This window comes from Mesoplodon mirus, assembly GCF_964341445.2.
Source record: "Mesoplodon mirus genome assembly, chromosome: 7".
Classification (NCBI taxonomy): Eukaryota; Metazoa; Chordata; class Mammalia; order Artiodactyla; family Ziphiidae; genus Mesoplodon; species Mesoplodon mirus.
Window position 1 is genome coordinate 76,071,103 of NC_138983.1, and position 21,363 is coordinate 76,092,465.

General features: G+C 42.2%; 1 protein-coding gene across 7 annotated transcripts in view; it reads left to right on the forward strand.

Moving 5' to 3' along the window:
* The first annotated feature begins 2,253 nt into the window (after positions 1-2,253).
* The window catches only part of LOC309808565 (interferon regulatory factor 6-like), a 726,310-nt gene continuing 707,200 nt past the window's right edge, over positions 2,254-21,363 (forward strand). For 2 of the 7 annotated variants that reach the window (XR_014294753.1, XR_014294754.1), the window contains exon 1: positions 2,257-2,619. The gene's annotated coding sequence lies outside the window, so the exon portion shown is untranslated. Of the gene's footprint in view, positions 2,620-6,667; positions 6,725-21,363 lie in introns of all 7 variants that reach the window. The other 5 variants (XM_082628946.1, XR_014294752.1, XM_082628945.1 and 2 more) reach the window with 5 other exon arrangements.

Genomic DNA, 21,363 nt, shown 5'->3' on the forward strand with positions numbered 1-21,363 from the left:
TACGAGTGGGGGGCTTATCCTCCCTGTCCCCTGGATCACACCCCCTCACACACAACTTCCCCATGTGTGCTCCCAGCAGCCAAGAGAATCTGTTTTTAAAAGATTTGGGGGAGGGGGGTAAGCATACAAACAAGAGCAGAATGGATACTTTTTCAGAATGGGAATGGCTCTGTGTAACCCCACCCCCAGGGAAACCACAGTCCTGACCTCTAACACCCTTGACGAGTCAGCCTTGGTCTGGGCTTGCGGACCCATGGAAGCTTCCTCATCCCCTCTTTCAGACCCTGTCTCTCCCTCGGCATCTTTGTGTGAAGCACCTGGGGAAGTGGCACTGCTCGGCTGTACTGCTGCTAGAACTCCACCTGGGCTCCACCAGGCTCCAGCCCCCCGCCCTGTGCACCTCTCTGACCCTGAGGCACCTCAACTGGTAGGAGCGGCATCACCTTCCCTCCCAGGACTTGTGACACTTAAGGGAGACACCAAAAAGACAAGCGTTTGGCTCCCTGGCTGGCAAAGAGCAGGTGCTCAATTGTCATAAGTGTCTGTATCAGTGAGGCTTCTCCAGACAAACAGAATCCATAGGGTGTGTGTGTGTATATACACACACATACATATGTACACGCATACAAAAATATACAGCTGTGTATATATGCAGTATGCATACAGACATATACACATATAGTATATGCAATACACACATACATATATACACACATATATAAAATGCATCGTTTGTATATATACAGTATGTATACACACATACAATACACATATACACTATACATACACACATATAAAATGCATAGTTTGTATATATACAGTATGTACACATGCATATAACATATGCAATAGACACACCTAGGTACATATATATCATACATATATACACACATACAAAGATATTTAGATGTGTATATAAACAGTATACATACATATATAATATATGCAATACACATACATACATATAGACACATATATACACCTACATATAAAAGCATGTAGCATAAAAATATATGTACTGTACATATAAATTCATCATATATATACATATATATCATATATATAAGATATATACACATACATATACACAATGTATACACACACATACACACCTATATGTAAATATGCGCATGTACATACACATATAAATATATATGCAAGTGTGTCTATATATAGTATATACATATATACATATAATACCTATGCAACATATACACATACAGGTATACAACATATATACACACCTATATATAAATATACACTGTATACATACATATGTACAGCGTACATCTACTGTATATATACACACACCCATATATCAATATATGGGTGTGTGTATATATACAGCATGTTCACATTTATAATATGTATACTATATATATACACATACATACATGTATACAATATATACACACAAATATATAGGCTTGTATGTATACTGTATATAGTACTTACACATATAATACAAACGCACGCACATATAAACATGTGTATACATATATATAATATGTATACACACATATACAAATTAATAGGCTTGTATATATTCAGTATTTTTACATATATAGTTCTGTTTTAAGGAGTTGACTCATGTGACTGTGAGGCAGGCAAGTCCGGGCAGGACTCTGGGCTGGAGACACAGGGAAGAGCTGATGTCCCAAGGCCACTGGAAGAACAGTTCCCTCTTTCTAGGGAACCTCATTTTTCTCTCCAGTCCTTCAACTGATGGACGAGGCCCACCCACGCCGCGGCATTGACAGTCTCCTTTACGCAAAGTGGACCAATTTCAGTGTTAATCTCTTCTGAAAAATACCTTCCTGGCCACATCTGGAATAATGTTTGTGGTTGCCGGGGCCCCACGCAGTGTGCACATGAGATTAACCATCCCCGTGGCGATGATGACACTTTATTTTCTCCCTTGAACATTGTCCCTACTATTCCAATTAAAATGGCAGTGCCATGAGGGCAGGGCATTTCCTTTTTTGCCAGTACTGAGCGTCCGCGGTCTGGTGCCTAGCATAGGCTAAATACACGGCATTTTTGTGAACAGAAGCCGGGATTTCAGCTGTCATATTTAATGAGGAATTATAGTCTTCTTATTGGGGGGAGGGGGGGGTGTCACGGTACGTCAAGGGCGGGAGTCGAACCCGCCACCCCAGGCCCCGAGGGGTCTCCTCGGGTCCCCACTTCGGGCCGGTGGGTGTGGCTGGGGGCAGCCGAAGACGTGCGTGCGTGCGTGCGTGCGAGCGGGCGTGTCCACAGGGTGGGCCGCGCGCGCCGCGAGTGGTTCGGCCCGGTCCCCGGCTCATTGTGCTCGCCTCACGCAGGCCCGAGTTCGCAGCAGCGCTGGAGGCCTGGGGCCTGTGACCACAAAGAGGGAGCCGGGGGCCGGACGGGAGCGCGGCGGCGGTGGCTGAGGCCCAGGCCAGGCCCCCTCCCCTCACTGCCCGCCTGCCTGTTTGCCCCGCCCCCGCCGGCAGCGCCGCGCCCCTCCCCCAACCGCCAGACTAGCACGGTGCGGGGGCGGCGCGCGAAGACATGGGGGAGAAGCTGGAGCTGAGGCTGGAATCGCTCGTGGGGGCCGAGCCCGCCGTCTGCCCGTGGCCGCTGCCGGTCTACGTAAGTGCCACCGGTCCCCTCCTTCCGGACCCCCGCCCCTCTTCCCCCACGGCGCGCGCTGAGCCCACCGAGAAACGGAGCGACTCGAGTCGCCAGACCTTCTTTGGAGCCCCCCTTCCCGCCCCGCCGTGGTTCTCCGCGGCCTTTTCCAGCCCCCGCGCGCAGGGTGGGCAGAGGGGAGCCGGCGCCGGCCGGGGGCGCAGACTCGGCCGCGGGGACCCCGGGCTTCTGAGGGGCGCCCGAGCCGGTCTGCGGTTGGCTCTGCAGGGCTGGGGACCCCGGTCTCCCCGGGCCTGGACTGCCGGCGGGCTTGCCCTTCTGTACTTTAGGATTTGACATGTAGGGTTTCTTTTGCCTGGTAGTTTATTCTTAGCGCTTTCAACGTGCTTAGGTTTTTTGTTTTTTTTTTTTTTTTTTGAGGGCACCCTTTCCTCCCTCTCTCCAGTTTTTTGTGTTTCTGTTTTGTTTTGTTTTAGTTAGGCATTTTGTCCCTCTGATCTTGAGTGGGTGGGCTGGCAGGACACTTGGAGAGGAGGCGTGCTGTCCCCTGATCTTGAGTGGCCTTTGGAAAATGACACGCCAAAGGGAAATTTACACACAAGTCCGGTGATTCCAGAAATGCAGGGTGTCCGGCCAGGTGGGCGCCCGGCCCCTCGTCCCCTGTGGCTGCGTGGTGCGCGTGTACCTTGTCTCCGGGTTTACGCTTGGGCCCCGCAGCCCACCTTCCGGAGGGAAAGCGCAGCGGGCGGCTTGGGCCGGCGCCTTTGGGGCGCCCTTTCGTGCGCTCAGCTTGCGGGGGACCGGCCTCCAGGCGACCCGGCGGGGAAGCCCGCGCGACCCGCGCGTGTGTGTCAGTTTTGTGGAAAGTGTGTCGCGGCCGGGGTCGGGACGCTGGGACCGCCTGGAGCCGATGTTGACTCCGAGCCCCGGTTCTCCGCAGTTATCTGAGGTCCGAGGGTTTCCAGCCCTCCACTGCGCACTGGCGCTTTCTATTTTTGCCCTTCCTGTGCCTGGAGGCGCGGCTGAGCCTGGGCTCTGGCTTTTCCGGTTGGGTAACTCCAGGCGGCCCGGGTGGGCGGCCTGAGCAGCAGTGGGCTGGGCGGGGAGACATGCCAGGGGAGGGAAACTGAAAGTGGGGAGAACCTTCAGAACTCCAGCTGATCCACTTGCCTCGCCTCCCCGCCCCTCTTACTGCACTTGTCATGCCGGGGATGGCTGGCCGGCGCATTTTTCAAAATGTAATAACTTGTGTGTCCTTAGTAGCCGTGAAGCGTAGTTCACTTGTAGTGCACAGTTGTGGGAGTTTTGATCGCCATCAGGCGGCAGAGCAATCCTGTCATCCCATTTGCTGCCCTTTGGCGCCAGGGTGCCTCTAGCCTCTTGGCCACTAATCTCCTCTCCGTCCCGAAGGTTTTGGCTTTTCCAGAAAGTCAGATAAACGGAACAACAGCATGTAGCTTTTTGATTCTGGCTGCTTTGGCTCAGCAAAACCTATGCGAGATTCCTCCCGGGTTTGTTTTTTTTGCTGTTGTTTAAAATATTTATTTAGGTAGTTATTTACTTGGTTGTGCTGGGTCTTGTTGCGGCACATGGGATCTTCATTGCCGCGTGCAGTATGTTTTAGTTGCGGCGTGGGGGATCTAGTTCCCTGAGCAGGGATGGACCCCGGGCCCCTTGCATTGGGAGTGTGGAGTCTTAGCCACTGGACCACCAGGGAAGTCCGTCATCCCTGTTGTTGCGGGTATGAGAAGCCACTCCTTTTTCTGGCTGTGTTGTATTCCATTTTCCGTTTGTCCATTCGCGTGCGGGTGGCAGGACTTGTGGGATGTTTCCAGTTTTGAGGGGATCAGGAATAAAGCTGCTGTAAACATCCCAGGGCAGGTTTCCATGTGAACTTGGGTTTTTACCTCACTTGAGAAAATACTCAGGAGTGGGACTGGGGTCTGTGCTAAGTGTATGTTTAACACCCCTTCTGCATCTTAGAAATTGGTATTTTTGAATATTGGAAGAGTTTAGAAATCCACTGTGACCCAGCACCCAGGCACTTGAAACGAAGTTGAAAGTTCATCTGGAGATGGTCACGTTGTCGCCGTCACTGTCTTTTCTTCGAGGCAGAGCAAGGCCACAGATGTGTAACCCTTGTAAGGAAGGCCTCGTGTGTCCAGGCCGTGGCAGGACCTGGCTTTCTAGTGATGGGCGGTTCTGCAGTGGAGAGCGTCTTTCCCTTGCTGGCCAGACCTCGCTTGGCAGGGTGCGGGGTGTGCTGCCTGCCTGGCCGGGCGCTCTTTCTGCCGGTCAGCAGCCGTTCCTGGTGTGTCTGTCCTACTACCAGGCAGGCGGTCAGGGGCCCTAGTGACGTGCTCAGCGAGCCGCAGCCTTCCTAAAGCTTTGCGGGTAATGTCTGCTACCCTCCCATTTCCCTGCTGAGGAATTTTGCTTTCTCATGGGAAGTGAGGGGCCAGTACTTTATAAGAGTTCATATTTTATGGGCCTCCCTGGTGGCGCAGTGGTTGAGAGTCCGCCTGCCGATGCAGGGGATACGGGTTCATGCCCCGGTCTGGGAGGATCCCATATGCCGCGGAGCGGCTGGGCCCGTGAGCCACGGCCGCTGGGCCTGCACGTCCGGAGCCTGTGCTCCGCAACGGGAGAGGCCACAACAGTGAGAGGCCCGCATACCGCAAAAGGAAAAAAGAAAAAAAAAAGAGTTCATATTTTGTGATGACTCGATGCTGAATACATTAAGAAAAATGGGCTCCTTCCAGAAGCTTAACTTGTCAGAAGGTCAGATTTCGCATGTGACTGCACGTTTGAAATGAGTGAGCTTGTTTGTTCATGGATTCATTCATTCTGCAAGCACCTCCTGGATATTTACAGTGAGTGTTCCAGGGGGCGCAGAGGACAGTAGACAGTATTCTTTTTTTTTTTTTGATTTTTGAATTTTATTTTATTTTTTTATACAGCATGTTCTTATTAGTCATCAATTTTATACACATCAGTGTATACACGTCAATCCGAGTCGCCCAGTTCAGCACACCACCATCCCCACCCCCCACGGCTTTCCTCCCTTGGTGTCCATATGTTTGTTCTCTACATCCGTGTCTCAACTTCTGCCCTGCAAACTGGTTCATCTGTTTGAGACAGCTTTGTACTTCCCGCTTCCAGGGGCTCTTGTGTGGGCGCTGCGAAGCGGGGTTTTAGATGGTGCAAGGTGGAGGGTGGGCACTAGAACCGGTGCCCAGTGTCCGGGTGTGCGTGCGCTAGATGGGGCGTGCGGCCTAGGACTCCTGCCGGCTCGGTGACCCCGGCCGAGTGCTCTAAGGCTTCTAGGTCTCAGTGTTCTCATCTGTAGCATGGGCTCAACAGGACTCACTCTCTCTGGAGGTTACAAGGTCGAACTGTGTTAATGCTTGTAGACCCTACAATGTAGAAGACTTAGGACAGTTTGGAGCATCGTTAATTGTTCCACAGATATTACCTGGTCTGTTGAACGACTTTGCCTGGTACACGCCAAAGCGATTAGGAAATTGGTATATCCCAGCTTTATTTCCTTTCCATTAAAACAGGGCTCAGGAAAAAAAAATCTGTTTTTCAGTAGTCGTATCATATAGTGGAAAGAGCACTGGTGTGAAGGCAGCTTAGGGTTTGAATTCCAGGGCTTATGCTGTCTGTGGCCTGGGCAGGTTACTTTTGAACTGCAATCCCCACACTTGTAAAATGACATTAATAACCACTCTTTCTGTGGGTTCTTAGAATTAATTAAGCAGGTTATGTGTGTAAAGTATCCTGGCACTTGAATGAGTTGTCAGAACCAAGGGCTGCTGGAGACGATGCTTCTGCCCTAGGTAATCTTCCCTTCTACTGGGCGGCAGGTAAACACAAGCACAGTAGTCAGTGCTCTGGAAGAAGTGAGTTCTGGTGCTATAGAGCACAGAATCTCTTTTTTCTTTAATTTTTATTTTCTGTTGGAGGATAGTTGATGTACAATATTGTGTTAGTTTCAGGTGTACAGTAAAGTGATTCCGTTATACATGTATCCATTCCTTTTCAGATTCTTTTCCCGCACAGTTTGTTCCAGGCTATGGAGTAGAGTTCCCTGTGCTGTGCAGTAGGTCCTTGTTGATGATCTATTTGATATAGAGTCGTGTGTCTATGTTAACGCCAAAGTCCTAATGTATCCCTCCCCCCCCCACCTTTCCCCTTTGCAGAGCACAGAATCTTGGAAGGGAAAGTTCAGGGTAGGCTTCTTGGAGGAGGTGCCATCCTTTCTAAGGATATGTAGAAGCTCCTGGGGTGGCAGGAGGGAGCAGTGTGTGTCAAAGTTTGAGAAATATAAGAAAATATGGCAAAACTAAGGTATAGGACTGGAACTCAGGGTTTGGGAAAGAAATGAGAGTTGATACTGGAAACTTAGTGGGGCCCAAGAGAAGGGGGCCTTGTTTGTCCTGTCAGAAGTTTAGATGTTTATCCTGAAGGCTGTGGGAAACCCTGAAGAACAGTGAGATGGACTTCTGGTTTAGAGACTTACTCGGACCTCCATGTGCAAGGCACTTGATTGGGTGCAGGGTGAATTGTAATCTAAGGTTCCCACTTAAGTTATAAAAGGTTGGACTGGATTTTGCAGATCTGAGAGAGAATGGGTGGGGCCTGGTGACCAGTTAGAAAAGGGAGGGCAGCAAGCGTGGGTGACAGTTTACAGCTGCATCTTTTTGAGAGATACAGAGCACAGTAGGAAGGTATTGGGGGTGGGAAGAGGATCTTACTTCATCTTCAGTGCTTTAGAGGGGCCTGGTAGACAGGTCTGGGCCCAAGGTTCAGATCTGTGCTTTTGCGGAGGAGAGGTGTTTGAAGGCATGGGAGAGACTTAGGTTACCCACAAGAAGATCCAAAGAATCATAGGTCTGAGGGCTTTTTAAGTGGGTATACTGAGGAAGTTTATAAGCTGAAAGAAAGCAGCCAGCAGAGAAGGGGTGTGAGGATCTAGGAGAGGAAATGATTGTTCATTTGTTTTCAAAAAGCTGAATACTTATCGTGTGCCTGGCCCTTTTCTAGGATCTGGGGTTCTCACCATGTGTTACCTCTTCTGCAAGGACAGTTCAACTCATCCCCTGGTGAAGAGAAGTCAGATTATTCTTTGCATCCCATTCAGGTGTAGGAACTGTTCTGTACCTCTGAAGGGACTTTACTTAACCAGAGTAATAAGTTAGAAATCATAAGAAATTAGAGCTGGAAGGGACCTTAAAAGCCACTGTACTTAATTTTGCCTAATATTTTACATTGAATGTAAGAAAAATTTATTGTAGAGCCCATTCTCTTCGGAATTCCTTCCCTGAACTTTCTTTATGACTTTCATCCAGTGGGTCTAGCTTGTAAATTTTGGCCTCCTCCTAAATTTGCTTCTTCATCCACATTACATTTTGCCCAGACTATGGCAGAAACTCCTGGGTGGTTTCGCGGCCCCTGGTCTCAGTTCCTCTAAGTTCATCTGCCTACTCGGGTTGAGTGATCTTCTAACATGACAAGATATGCCTAAAATAATGCTGCTAATGGCTTTCCCACACAGAGTTAGTGCATACTAGCCGCCCAGCGTGTGCTCTGCACAGAGGCCTGTAATCTGAACTGTGCTTTGCCAAGCCTCCTGGGGCTCTTTGGCCCTGAGGAAGGGGAGCTTTTTGTGATCACTCCCTTTATCTAGTCGGTCCTTCAGCTGCGGGGCGCCTTTTTCTAATCAGCGGAGGCACCCTTACTCAGCCAGTGGTAGCCCCAGGCCTCATCACCTGTGGGATACAAGCCATGCTCTCTCCCAGGCTTGCTTGGGCCAACATCTCTATTTTTATTTCTGTCTCTTCTCACACTTGGACCCCTGGTCTTTGGTCATCCCCACCTGCAGTATTTACAGTGCCCAGCAGGAGTCAGGCTTGAGTGTCTTTTCACACATGTTCCCTCTGCAGCTAATGCACCTCCTACTCCACCTCTGCATAGCCTCATCTTTCCAGACTGTACTTCAGGGTTATCATGAAGCCGTCACTTAGATACAACTTTTGGCCTCCATAGGCACTTCTGTGCTTTATCTCATGTGATTGAAATTTTGACTTTATAGATCTTCCTCCTTAATGAGGCTTTAAGGACAGGAGTCATTTCTAATCCTTAGCACAGAGCAGATGCTTTTTAACGGTGATAAAATGTATGGTTTAAATGACTCATTTTACAGTAATTTTGCTTTAGCTTCCGATAGAAATAAAGTTTCCGGATGTTGTGTTCCTGCAATAAGAAATAAAGATGTGAGCTTCCAGTTGTGTAAAGCCCATCAATGCTGTGTAAGTGCGTCAGGTGCGCTAAGGAACGTGGAGCCAAGTGGGCTAGTTGTGAGAGAGAGAGACTGAACTATGTTAACAAAGGTAAGCCTTCATTGTGTCCTGCCAACATTTGACAGTTGCTTTTGGGCAAACTAAATTTATAAAATTTTAAACTGTTCCTCCCCATTAAAGGGATTGAATATTTGGCCACTTTGGTGCACCTGTGTCTTGCGAATTGTCCAATTGGAGATGGAGGTTTAGAAAGTGAGTTTCAGTCTTGTTTAAGTATCTTCCCATCAGACTGGTCTCGTGATTTCCTACACACCATGTTACTTCCTGTCTACCTTTCCTTGGTGGTGTTCATGCCTGGATTGTCTCCTGTACCTGCTCAAACCTTGGTCCATTCTCATTTGTACCATGGAAGTTTGTCATGCCGGATACTGTCAGAACTAATTTTACTTAAGTTTGTGTTAAGGTGCAAAGCACACGTTTTGTATATTATCTGTTTTTTGTGTTTGTTTATATTTTTATGGTTTCTCTTCAAGAAATATTATGAGTAGGGAAATAACAAGATGTAAAGAGCAAAAAAGTCATCATTCTCTTTCAATTGTTAGAACATCTACCTGCAATCATATTGCACTGTGGTATGTGTTAAAATAGGAAATATGTGTCATGTCCCGTAGGAGCAGGAAAGTCAGTGGTGTTAGTGAGGGTGTGTCATGGAAGTAATCACTAAGCAGGTGACTGCTGGTTGGGGTCCTGAAACATTAGTGTGTGTTCCCTGTGTCCAGTAGTGGTCTGGAGAGGTCAGGAAGCGTGCCTTTCAATTTGAGGGAACAGAGGGTTTGAGGTCCTCTCTGTTCTATTGCTCTAGTATAGTATACTGCATAGCAGCTCATAAAATACTGTGTTTATAGTTGATATTTAAATCGCTGATTGATCATCAAGATTGGGATGTATCATTGGAAATGAAAATAGGAAGAGTCTTATGCTTTTTAGGTTTTTCCTTTTTTTCCGATGTCTCAGAAGGCTCTTTGATGGGGGACTTTTTATTCTCCCATACAATTCCATGAATACTTATACCCTGGCACTTATTTTAATGGCATTTTCAATTTATAAATGTCTCTGAAACACATACCGTAAACTATTTGAGGGTAATGACCATGGCCGTTGATGGCACATCTTAAATGTGCATCGTGTTAATGTTTGAGTGTCAAGTGGTCTACCATCAGTGCTTCCTTCTTTCACCCAGTTTTCTTCCTCATTTCCTTCTCCAAATTTGTCTCATTTTTCTACTCTCCCTTTTGCTTCTCTATTCTTGCTTTCTCTTTCCCATTGCATGTGTCATTCTTCTTCTTCTTCTTCTTCTCCTTCTGACTTCATTATTATGGCCAACCAAAACCTTTTCCAGGATTGTCTCTATCTTCCTTTCCTCTTCATTGCCATCCACAAACTCTTAGAGAATATTCTTGCTTGACTCCCTTACTTCCTAGCATACCCATGTACTTCCTGATCACTTTAGAACATTGAAAAGGGTTGGAATTTTTAAAAATAGGTAATTATAATCAGTCTTCTTTCACCTCTGGCATAAGACTCTTCTTCCTCAATCTGACCATTCTTAAATCTAGAAGTACTCCAGCTCATTGGTCTCCCTTACCCCCATGTTTAGGCCAAAGAACTTGTGAAACCTTAGCCCTGTTTAATACTTGAATTTATCAAAACATAAGAGGGCTAATTCTGCCTAAGGGCACCAAAGAAGAATAAAGATGCCACAAATAAATGTTTAGTCCAGATTTATAATGGACTCTTAAGTGCCTAGTTGAGTGCTAACCGTTAACTCACTTGAACACCAGGGAGGTCATGACACAAACTAACATGTTAATTGTAAAGACACTTCACTTCACCATTCCTCAATGTAGCTGATAAACTGCATCCAGTTAGCTTAAATAACATGAATGATGAATTTCCCTGTGTATATAAATTGGGAGTTTCTAAAGTTTTCTTTTTCCCTTTGTACAACTACTGACTGGCACCTCGCTTGGTCAGTGCAATAGGAAATGATGACTAAGAAACACATTGTCGGGGCTTCCCTGGTGGCGCAGTGGTTGGGAGTCTGCCTGCTAATGCAGGGGACACGGGTTCGAGCCCTGGTCTGGGGGGATCCCACATGCCGCGGAGCAGCTGGGCCTAGTGAGCCATGGCCGCTGAGCCTGTGCATCCGGAGCCTGTGCTCCACAACGAGAGAGGCCGCGGCAGTGAGAGGCCCGCGCGCTGCGATGAAGAGTGGCCCCCGCTTGCCGCAGCTAGAGAAAGCCCTCGCACAGAAATGAAGACCCAACACAGCCAAAAATAAATAAATTAATTAATAAAAGAAACACATTGTCTCAATATCAGTGGACATAATGTCCTAGTAGTCTATAAAAATCTCAAAATTCTTAATCTAAAAGGTAGGTCTGCCAATCTTATATCCTTTTCCTTTGTTAATATAAGTATCCAATCTATGAAGGTCTCAGTTTCCTTACTTAGAATAGGAGGTGGATAGATTTGCTAATATCTAGGGACGTTTCCAATTTTAATATTCCCTAGTTATAAGGGCTGAGCCAAATACAATGGCTCCCTTAATCATTAACCTCGCTCATGATGAAAGTTATCAGCAAGTTCTACTTGTAAGAGATCAAACATTCATATCCATGTATATTGTAGCACATTGACTTTTACAGAACTCCAAGTAACACAACGTAGTTACATTCATAGACTTAAGGTCACTGTGGTATACTTTACAATTTTTCTTATCCCTAGGAAGGGATTTCTTTCTCTGCCTTTCAGTAATGTAAGCCTTTTATTATCTCTTGGATCCTAAAAATGGGTAGGGTTTTGGCAGGTGGAGCTTAGGACAGACATTCCAGGTGACAGGGACAACAGGAGAAAGGGCAGAAGGAAGACTGGATTTTCAGAAAGACTTGATATCTTACACGATGAGAGCAGCGTTTCACAAACTCTGTCCTGCAGAACACTGGTTTTAGATGATGTTAATGTAGTTACAAGACAGAAGCATTTGGGAAGAACTGTACTCTACATCCCGACATGAAATTCAAGTTTCACTTTGTTTCATTACATACTCTGAAAAGTTTTGGAGGAAGGAATTGATTTATTTTTGTTTAATTCAGTCTTACTCACAGTTACTTGACAAACCTATATTCAGCTGATGGGACTGTATTTTGTGAAAGGCCAATCGGAGAAATGGTGAGATGGAGCTTAGGATATTTCTTTGTTGGGACAGGCATGTGATTATTCTTCTTATAATTCTTTACTGTTTGTCGTAACAATTGTTACTTTGCAGGAGTCAGTTTTTTTTTTTTTACATCTTTATTGGAGTATAATTGCTTTACAGTGTTGTGTTAGTTTCTGCTGTGTAACAAAGTGAATCAGCTATATGCATACATATATCCCCAGGATTCAGTTTTAAGCCCTCTGTTTTTATCTGAGTTATTGGGACTCTTAGAAAGCTCAACAATCCTGGAGTCTTCATCTCTGATGTAGTTTCCAGAAGCTCCTGGCACTTACCACTATTTCCTCTTGATTCTTTTCCTCCGACTTCAGACTTCTTACGATTATGAGCTGATGGTTTTCTCAGCCTCTAGTGTCAAAACCAGCTACCTCACTCATCTTCATTGTCTCAGTTACAAGGTGCAATATTTCCCATGTTTATATGTGTCAAAATAGAAGTCAGGGATTGATACATAGCATATGCGTAATAAAAATTGTATTTCTGGGGCCTCCCTGGTGGCGCAGTGGTTGAGAGTCCGCCTGCCGATGCAGGGGATACGGGTTCGTGCCCCGGTCTGGGAGGATCCCATATGCCGCGGAGCGGCTGGGCCCGTGAGCCATGGCCGCTGGGCCTGCGCGTCCGGAGCCTGTGCTCCGCAGCGGGAGAGGCCACAACAGTGAGAGGCCCGCATACCGCAAAAAGAAAAAAAAAAAAAAAAATTGTATTTCTTTTTTTTCTTTGTTCGAAGGTATCCAAACACTGGCCAAGTTCTTAAATTGAAAGTAGAGTGATCTAACTTATTCAGCTCATCCAACCATCAATATTGAATATTTGTCTTTTTTCTTACACATATTTCTTGTATTCCAATTGTGACATTCTAGAGCACAGTGAGTACATTTATAACTTATTACTGCATTACTACCTTGGCTATTCCTTGACCAAAATTTACTTCACACAACTGACAGCCTAATTAACCTACTAGAGTTTTTTTTAATGTACGCATATATTAAAAAAACTCTAGTAGGTTAACTGCATTGCTAATAACTGAGTTTTTACATCTCTATGCACCCATGTATCCAACACCAGATCAAGATATTATAAAATATTTCTAACACCCTACACGGTTCTCTGTTACTTCTTTCTGTTCCATACTCTCCCAGGGCAACACCTAAGCTGACCTCTATCACCATATATGACATACGTGGAAACACACAGTGTGTATTCTTTGGTATCTGGCCTCTGGTTACATATCATTATATCAGTAGTTTATTCTTTTATTGTGTTTTCCTGATTTTTTTAAACCTAGACATTCATACAGTGTCAAAGTACCACTGAGTTCTTCATATTATTATGCTGACCTCCATCTTCAGGGGCTTTCTACAGTCTTCCGTGTGTCTTTGCACCTACTTTCTCTTCCATCTAATTATGTTTCATTTAACCAACCTCAGCCAGCCTTCCCTCATATTCCCCAACACGTAGCAGTCCTGTGTTCAGCCAGTTTTGTCCCCTATTCCAGAAGCCCTTTGTGCCATTCCTGACACTGTGCCTGTTCCCTGCCCGGAAGGCCTGTTCCCTACCCTCTATATACTTGTTCAAGACTCAGTTTAAATGCTACCTGTTCTGAGAAGTCTTCTCAGAAGAAGCCAGTACTTTTTGGAATCCTTCTTTAATGAAATCCCATAGCAAGTGTAATCTGTCCTCCCTGATCTGGTAATTAATTATCCATTGTTCCTATCATATAGTGTTTGTTTTCCTTGTGTGCTGTTATTATTTCTTGAAGCAGATTACAGTGACTTGAACCAGGAACTGGGTCATTTTCCTCTTCATTTTAGTGCAAGTTTCTGTGATATGAAGTTAAACTCTTTTTCCCTCACTTCCCATTCACCCTCAGCAGTTGTTAAACATGAAGTACAAGTGAAACTTATTGGTTAACAGGTTTTTGTGGTCCTTGGTTCCGGTCCCTAGGTCTAAGCTGCACTTCTGTAGTGCTGATTTGACTGATTTCTTATTGTCACATAACTCAGGCATTAACTAAATCCTTACAAATTTAGATACATATAAGATAGTATTAAAAAAACCCAGTGGATATCAAAAGTTTTGGCCTGGAGGAGAGTGTTGTATGAGTCCTAGTTTGGTGGGGCTCACACTTAATGATCGAGCCTTCCAATATTCCACTGTAAGTAAGAAAGAGTTATGCAAATATATGGTTAATATTTAACAGTGTTGATAAAAAAGAGAAGAGAGAAAGGGACGACAGATACTTTGAGGGCCTTCTGGAATTCATGAACAATTATGATTGGATGGGGAAAAAGAAGAACCGAGGGCTAACCTCCCACAAGTGAAGTCAGGAAAGAGAGAAGGGCTCATCTGGTATGCAGGTAGAGAGGTTTGACCTACAGAATCTTAGAAAACCTCAACAATCTGAGCAGCGTTGGCAAGAGGCAAACTAAAGGGCTAACAAAAGTCTGCAAAAGTCTCACACAAAGAACTCTGGCATGGTGTTCATCATCTAGCTAATCCTAACATGCAGACATTCATGAGAGTAAAGTCAGGTCTTTACCAGAGTGGGTTTCTTATCTGGGCAACTGGGTCAAATGAAGAAAGGCAGGTGTAGGCTGCCAGAGTAATAAATAAGGAGAGGAAAAACAAAAAGAACGAGACATATCATTCATCAGTGATTTCCCCCCAGTATTCTTAGTCTCCACCTTATCTCCATCTTACTGCTAACACAGGAACTAGACCGAACAGTGAGGTAAAAGGTCTCTACAGAAACTGAGGTAATATAGAAAATAAAAAAATAAAACATAAAATTGTAAATTTTCTTCCTAGGGGTAATTGAGATGATAGTTCAATAATAACGTAAGATCAGGTGAAGTCTAAAGAAATTTTAGAAAAGCTGGATAAAGTAAGAAAACATCTGTTTGCTGCCATCTGAATGTTAGAGAGACACCAAGACGTGGGCCAAGTTGTGGAGAGAAGGGAAACACATACACAAGCTTGACATTTGGTGCAGCTTTTCTCCTTTGGGCATTTGCTGATTCAAATCTTACAGCCTAGGAACTGAAAAGCCAAGGAGTTCAAAAGACTCTAACCACAGAAGCCAATGGGCAACAGCTCAGGCTAAAGGCAACAACTAGTGGAATGACAAGCTAAGTGTATCTTTAGTCTCACAGGGCTGCGGGAACCATTACATTTAAAGCCTAACAAATACAAGGGTAGTTGGGAATAGGGAGAATCCAAACTTTCACATGGTAATCCCAAAGGGCAACACCCGTAGAGGAAGGACAAGACAGGAATAGACCAACCTTCACACAGACTGAAAAACGGCTTTGAATGAGCTCAAACTGAGAATGGACTAAGGTTACCAGTCCCTATAGTAACTGTCATGGGCCAAAGTAAATCTTTTCAAGAGAAAGATAACAACATCCAGAATGTGGAGGTATCTTTATAGTTTCCTAAAATAAGTTAAGCCCAGTTTTAGTATAAAAAATAATTGGACATAACCAGGAAAAAGACTAAATGATCAAAAGTTCAAAAAAAGAAAGAAAGAAAAAAGACAACATAAATAGACATAGGAGGACAAGAGTTAGCAGGCCTTGGTTAAAAAAAAAACAACAAAACTACTATGGTTAAACAAAGAAAATAGACACATGGCAAATAAGCATATGAAAAGATGCTACACATTCCATGTCATCAGTGAATTTTGAATTAGAATGATAATGAGATACCACTACACACCTATTTAAATGGCTAAAATCCCCAAACTGAAATACCGAAGTTGGTGATGATGCAGAACAATTGGAATTCTCATTTGTGGCTAGCAGGATACTTGGCAGTTTCTTACAAAATAAACGTACTTTTACCGTACAGTGATCTAGTAATCCTGCTCTTTGGTATTTACCCATAGGAACGGAAAAGTTCTGAAAAGTTATGAAAGTAAGAGCCTTTACAGTGAGAAAATTCTATGATTCTATGGTTTTTCAACTCATTAATTTGTGTAGTTCATCCATTTTACTCATTGTATACACTTAAGTATATTGTTCCTTGAAATGGCCATTCAAAGTTGTTTCCTGCGCCACACACTATGAATGTTAGGGTTGGTCCTGTGTAAATCTTACCCCCATTGATTTAGTATTATCCCTAAACAAGCAACTTTCTTCCATAAGGAAACAAACAAGAGGTTCAGAAATGTCCAAACTAAGTTTTTATAAAACTGTGTTATCAAATCTTATTTATCAAAAAACTTCAAACATAGCAGTATGAGTTCCCATATACCCTTTACTCAGCTTCCCCAAATGTTAACATTTTCTATTACTAGAGTATAATTATTGAAAGCAGAAAGTTTACATTGTCACAATGCTACTAATGATTTATAGACTCGTATTCAAATATTGCCTATTGTCTTGTGGTCCAGATTCAAATCTAGGATCCCTTATTGCATTTGCTTGTCATATCTCCCCATTCTTCTCTAATCTAGGATAGTTCCTCAGTCTTTTTTTGTCTGTTATGACCTTGAACTAAAGGAAAATCTTAGCCAGTCATTTTGTAGAATTTTTCTCAAATAGGGTTTGTTTGATATTTTCTCATGGTTAGACTGAGGATATGTATTTCTTGACAAGAACACTTCAGGAGAGATATTATGCCATTTTCAGTACATATTAGAGGTACAAACAAATCTGTATGTCTCACTACTGGGGATGCTAACTTTGATGACTTAGTTCTAATGATAGCTGCAAAATCACTATTTTTCCCTTTGTAATTTTTTGAGATTGTTCAAATATTCTGCTTCTTGTTTAATTTTCCCATACTAATTTTAGCATCCATCAATAATTTTTGACTCCACCCATTACTGTGGTGTTTGATGATTGTTCATTTTCTATTCCCATCATTCCCTCTACATTTATTAACTATAATTTGAGAATAAGAAAGAGCTGTTCTTCTCCTTCATTTATGTATTTATCTGGTTATTTGTTCATATATATACATACATCAGTATGAACTTGTGGATAATTATTTTATTCTACGGGTTAAAATTTATTACTATCATTAATAGTTTTGTTTCTCAAAGTGTTCCATATTTGGTCACTGGTACTCCTTCCAGCTGTCTCCTATATTTTTCCTACATGGCCATACAATTTTTGGAGTAATATCTTACTTTCTGACACCACAAAATGCCCCAGACCCATCTTTTACTTTCCTCTGTCTCAGCCTTGAATCAGTCATTTCTCCATGGAGTTCTTGTTCCTTGCATTAATAATGGTATTCAGAAACCAGAATCTTGGTATGAGGTGGATTTATCACTATCCAAGCTACCTCATTGTGTTTTCATCAGAGAGAGCTAAAAATATATATACGAATACATAAAAATATACAAGTATCTCTATTTTCATATTATCTATCTGGGTGTGTATGTATATACACACACGTGTGCACGCACACACATTATCATCTGTCTATCTACATATATATATAACTTCAAATTGATATATGAATTCACATTGATACCTTGATTCCAATCCAACAGCACAGGGTTTGTTCTAGCCTCCCTTACCCTTTCCTTATTTGTCACTCTTTAACAATTAGAAACCTGATTCTCATTATTTGCAGTCTATTCATTTGCTCAATTCTGGAATACACATAAAATATTTAAAAATCATTAACCTGTACACATGTGAAAAATAAATTTACTAACAAGTTCAGTATTTGTGTACATTTCTTTTTGTCTTTAGCTTTTCAGTATATATTGTGCATGGTTAATTACAGTATATTAGAATACTGTTTTCCAAAGTTACTTAGGTTAGCTCTTTCCCACCTCCTTCAGTGTGTTTTTTTTTCTTCTGCAGTGTGAGAAAATCTAGTACTTTGTGTTCAACTCAGACTACCAAACCAGAAGTTCTAGCAGAAAAGGTGATAATCCATATGTGCAGTAAGATCCCCAGGTGATTCTTTTCATTGGAGAAATATGAGGAACACTGCTTGACGTCTCTACAACTAAGATATCTAAAATGAAACTTCAATTATTCCTTCTTCCAAACTTTTCCATCCTGCAAATCTTTTCTTCCTCAGTGAATGGTGCCATGATTCACACAAAAAGTAACTCCATGCAAAAACCTGGGAATGATCCTCAGTTCCTTCCTTTTCTTCACTTTGTGCATAGACTGCATCATTAGGTCCTCTGGAATCTCATCTCTTTCTCTCTCATCACTTATATAATGTTTCTCTTCATCTTCATTGCCACCATCTTAGCCACTACCATTTCTCCTTTGCTCTACTTGAACAGCCTAGTATCTACACAACTATCTTTTCATTTAATTGCTTTCTCTTGCATCTAAGATAAAGTCAAAATCCTTAGCCTTATAGATTCTGGCCTTGCCTTTTCTTGTAAGTTGTATTTTCATACTTACAAGTACAGGCACACTCACACACACACACACGTATAGTTGGTATTGTTAGTTTAGGTTTTGTTTGCCCTCCCATCCTAGCATGAGAAAATTAAGAAACAAAGTCAAACCAAAGAAAAACTTTAAAAATAAATTTGAATAATATCCTTTCCCTCCAGAACATTTCTCTAAAGCAGTATTATCATTAATGGCAGTACAGACCAGAATTTTTTCCCTTAGACATAAAGGCATGGTGAAGAAGTCTCATTAAAAACTGGAATCTAAGCTTTCAATGTCAAATTCTGTCTCTAATCTTCTGCAGTAAGCCATAATGATTAAAGTATAGGAATCTGAATCAGAGGTCTGGTTTAGTATAATCTTTTTTGTAATAAGCTTTGTACCTTAGACAAGTCATTTATCTCTCCATTCCTTAATTTCTTCATTTATAAACGGAGATGTTAAGAGTATTGATATTCAAGGCTAATGAAAAAAGAATGCATCTAAGTACTGTATCAAACACTTTAAAAAGTGACCAGTTCAGGTTCTCTGCCCATTTTTAAATTGGAATATCTGGGGTTTTTTGATATTAAATTGTATGATTTCTTTAGATAATTTGGATATTAACTCCTTATCAGATATATCATTTGAAAAAATCTTTCATTCAGTAAGTTACCTTTTCATTTTGTGATGGTTTTCTCCTCTCTGCAAAAGCTTTTCAGTTTGATATAATGACACTTGTTTAATTTTACTTCTGTTGGCCATGCCTGAGGAGATAGACCCGCAAAAAATATTGCTAAGATCGATGTCAATGTATTTTTCCTAGGGGTTTTATGGTTTCAGGTCTTCAATGTGAGTCTTTAATCCATTTTAAGTTTCTTTTTATATATGGTATAAGGAAATAATTCAGTTTCACTCTTTTGCAAGTAGTTGTCCAATTTTCCTAACACCATTTATTGTCTTTATTTCATTGTATGTTCTTGCCTCCTTTGTTGTAGATTAATTGATCACATAACTGTGGGTTCATTTCTGGGCTCTCTATTCTATTCCACTGACCTATGTGTCTGTTGTTATGCTAATACCATACTGTTTTGATTACTATAGCTTTGTAGTATAGTCTGAGATCAGTGCATGTCATACCACCAGCTTTGTTTTTCTTTCTCAATATAGCTTTGGTTATTGGAGGTTTTTTGTTTGTTTGGATGATTCTATACAAATTTTAGGCTTATTTGTTCTAATTCCGTGAAAAATACCATTGGTATTTTGATAGGGGTTACATTGCTTTGGGAATACATACAAATGACCAAAAGACACATGAAAAGATGCTCAATATCACTCATCATCTGGGAAATGCAAATCAAAACCACAGTGAGATATCACCTTACACCTGTCAGAATGGCCATCATCCAAAAGGGAACCCTTGTGCACTGTTAGTGGGAATGTAAATTGGTGCAGCCCCTATGGAAAACAGTACAGAGGTTCCCCCAAATGTTAAAAATAGAATTACCATATGATCCAACAATTCAACTTCTGAGTATCTATCCAAAGAAAACAAAGACACTAATAAGAAAGGATGTATGCACCCCTCTGTTCATTGGAGCATTACTTATACTAGCCAAGATATGGAAGAAACCAGTGTCCATAAATAGATGAGTGGATAAAGAAGATGTGGTGTATGTATACACACGTATATAATGAAACAGTACTTAGTCCTAAAACAGAATGAAATCTCTTCACTTGCAGCAACATGGCTTGACCTAGAGTACTAGGTGTGCTAAGTGAAATGAGTCAGACGGAGAAGAACAAGTACTGTACGATTTCACTTACAGGTGAAATCTAAAAAAGAAAACCAAAGAGAAACAAACTTGTAGATACAGAGAACAAACTGGTGATTACTAGAGGGGAAGGGGGATGGGGACTGAGAGAAATAGGTGAAGGGGATTAAGTGGTACACATTTCCAGTTATAAAATAAATGTCTTGGGGATGCAATCGACCGCGTAAGGAATATAGTCAATAATACTGTAATAATTTTGTATGGTGATATATGGTTACTAGACTTATCATGGTGACCAATTCAAATGTATTTAGATGTTGGATCACTATGTTGAACACTTGAAACTAACATAATATTGTATGTCAACTCTACTTCAATAAAAAAGTGACCAGTTAACATTAATTGGTATTATAATTACATTTTCTCTTCATAAAGGCACATTTTATTGATTTTTTCATTATAAAGTATAAAAGTACCTTTTATTTTCAAGATGAGTTCTAAGATTACTTGTTAATGTTAATATGGTAACTTAAAATACGTCTAGATATAATTTAATTTTAATTGCCTAACACAAATATGTCTGATATTCACCATTATGAGTTCAAACCTTTTAGTAAAGATGTCAGAGGAGTCACCAAAACATTTTTGTTTATTGCCTCTCATTGAACCCTAAATGCTAACAAGACTTTTTGTTGGAATGAGGGATCAACATTTTATACTCTTTAAGAACTAATGCCATAGCTGTTTTATTTTTATAAATAAAGCTCTTTCCGTTTACTTTGTAGTGTACAATTTTTGAATGGCCCGGAAAGAGAAAAATTATTCTTTGGGCTGACAAAAATGATAAAGAGGCTCATTGCTGATGAAGGGAAGAAGACAAAGAAGAATAGAGAAAGAAAGATTAGTTCCTCTTTCAAAAGGGGGGCAAGATACTAGAGGTTTCTGCAGGGAAACTGAAGCACACCTTTCTTTCTGAGATTTGAAAGGAAGAGATGCCCTACATTTAAATATCTAGAGTATATCTTCCATTT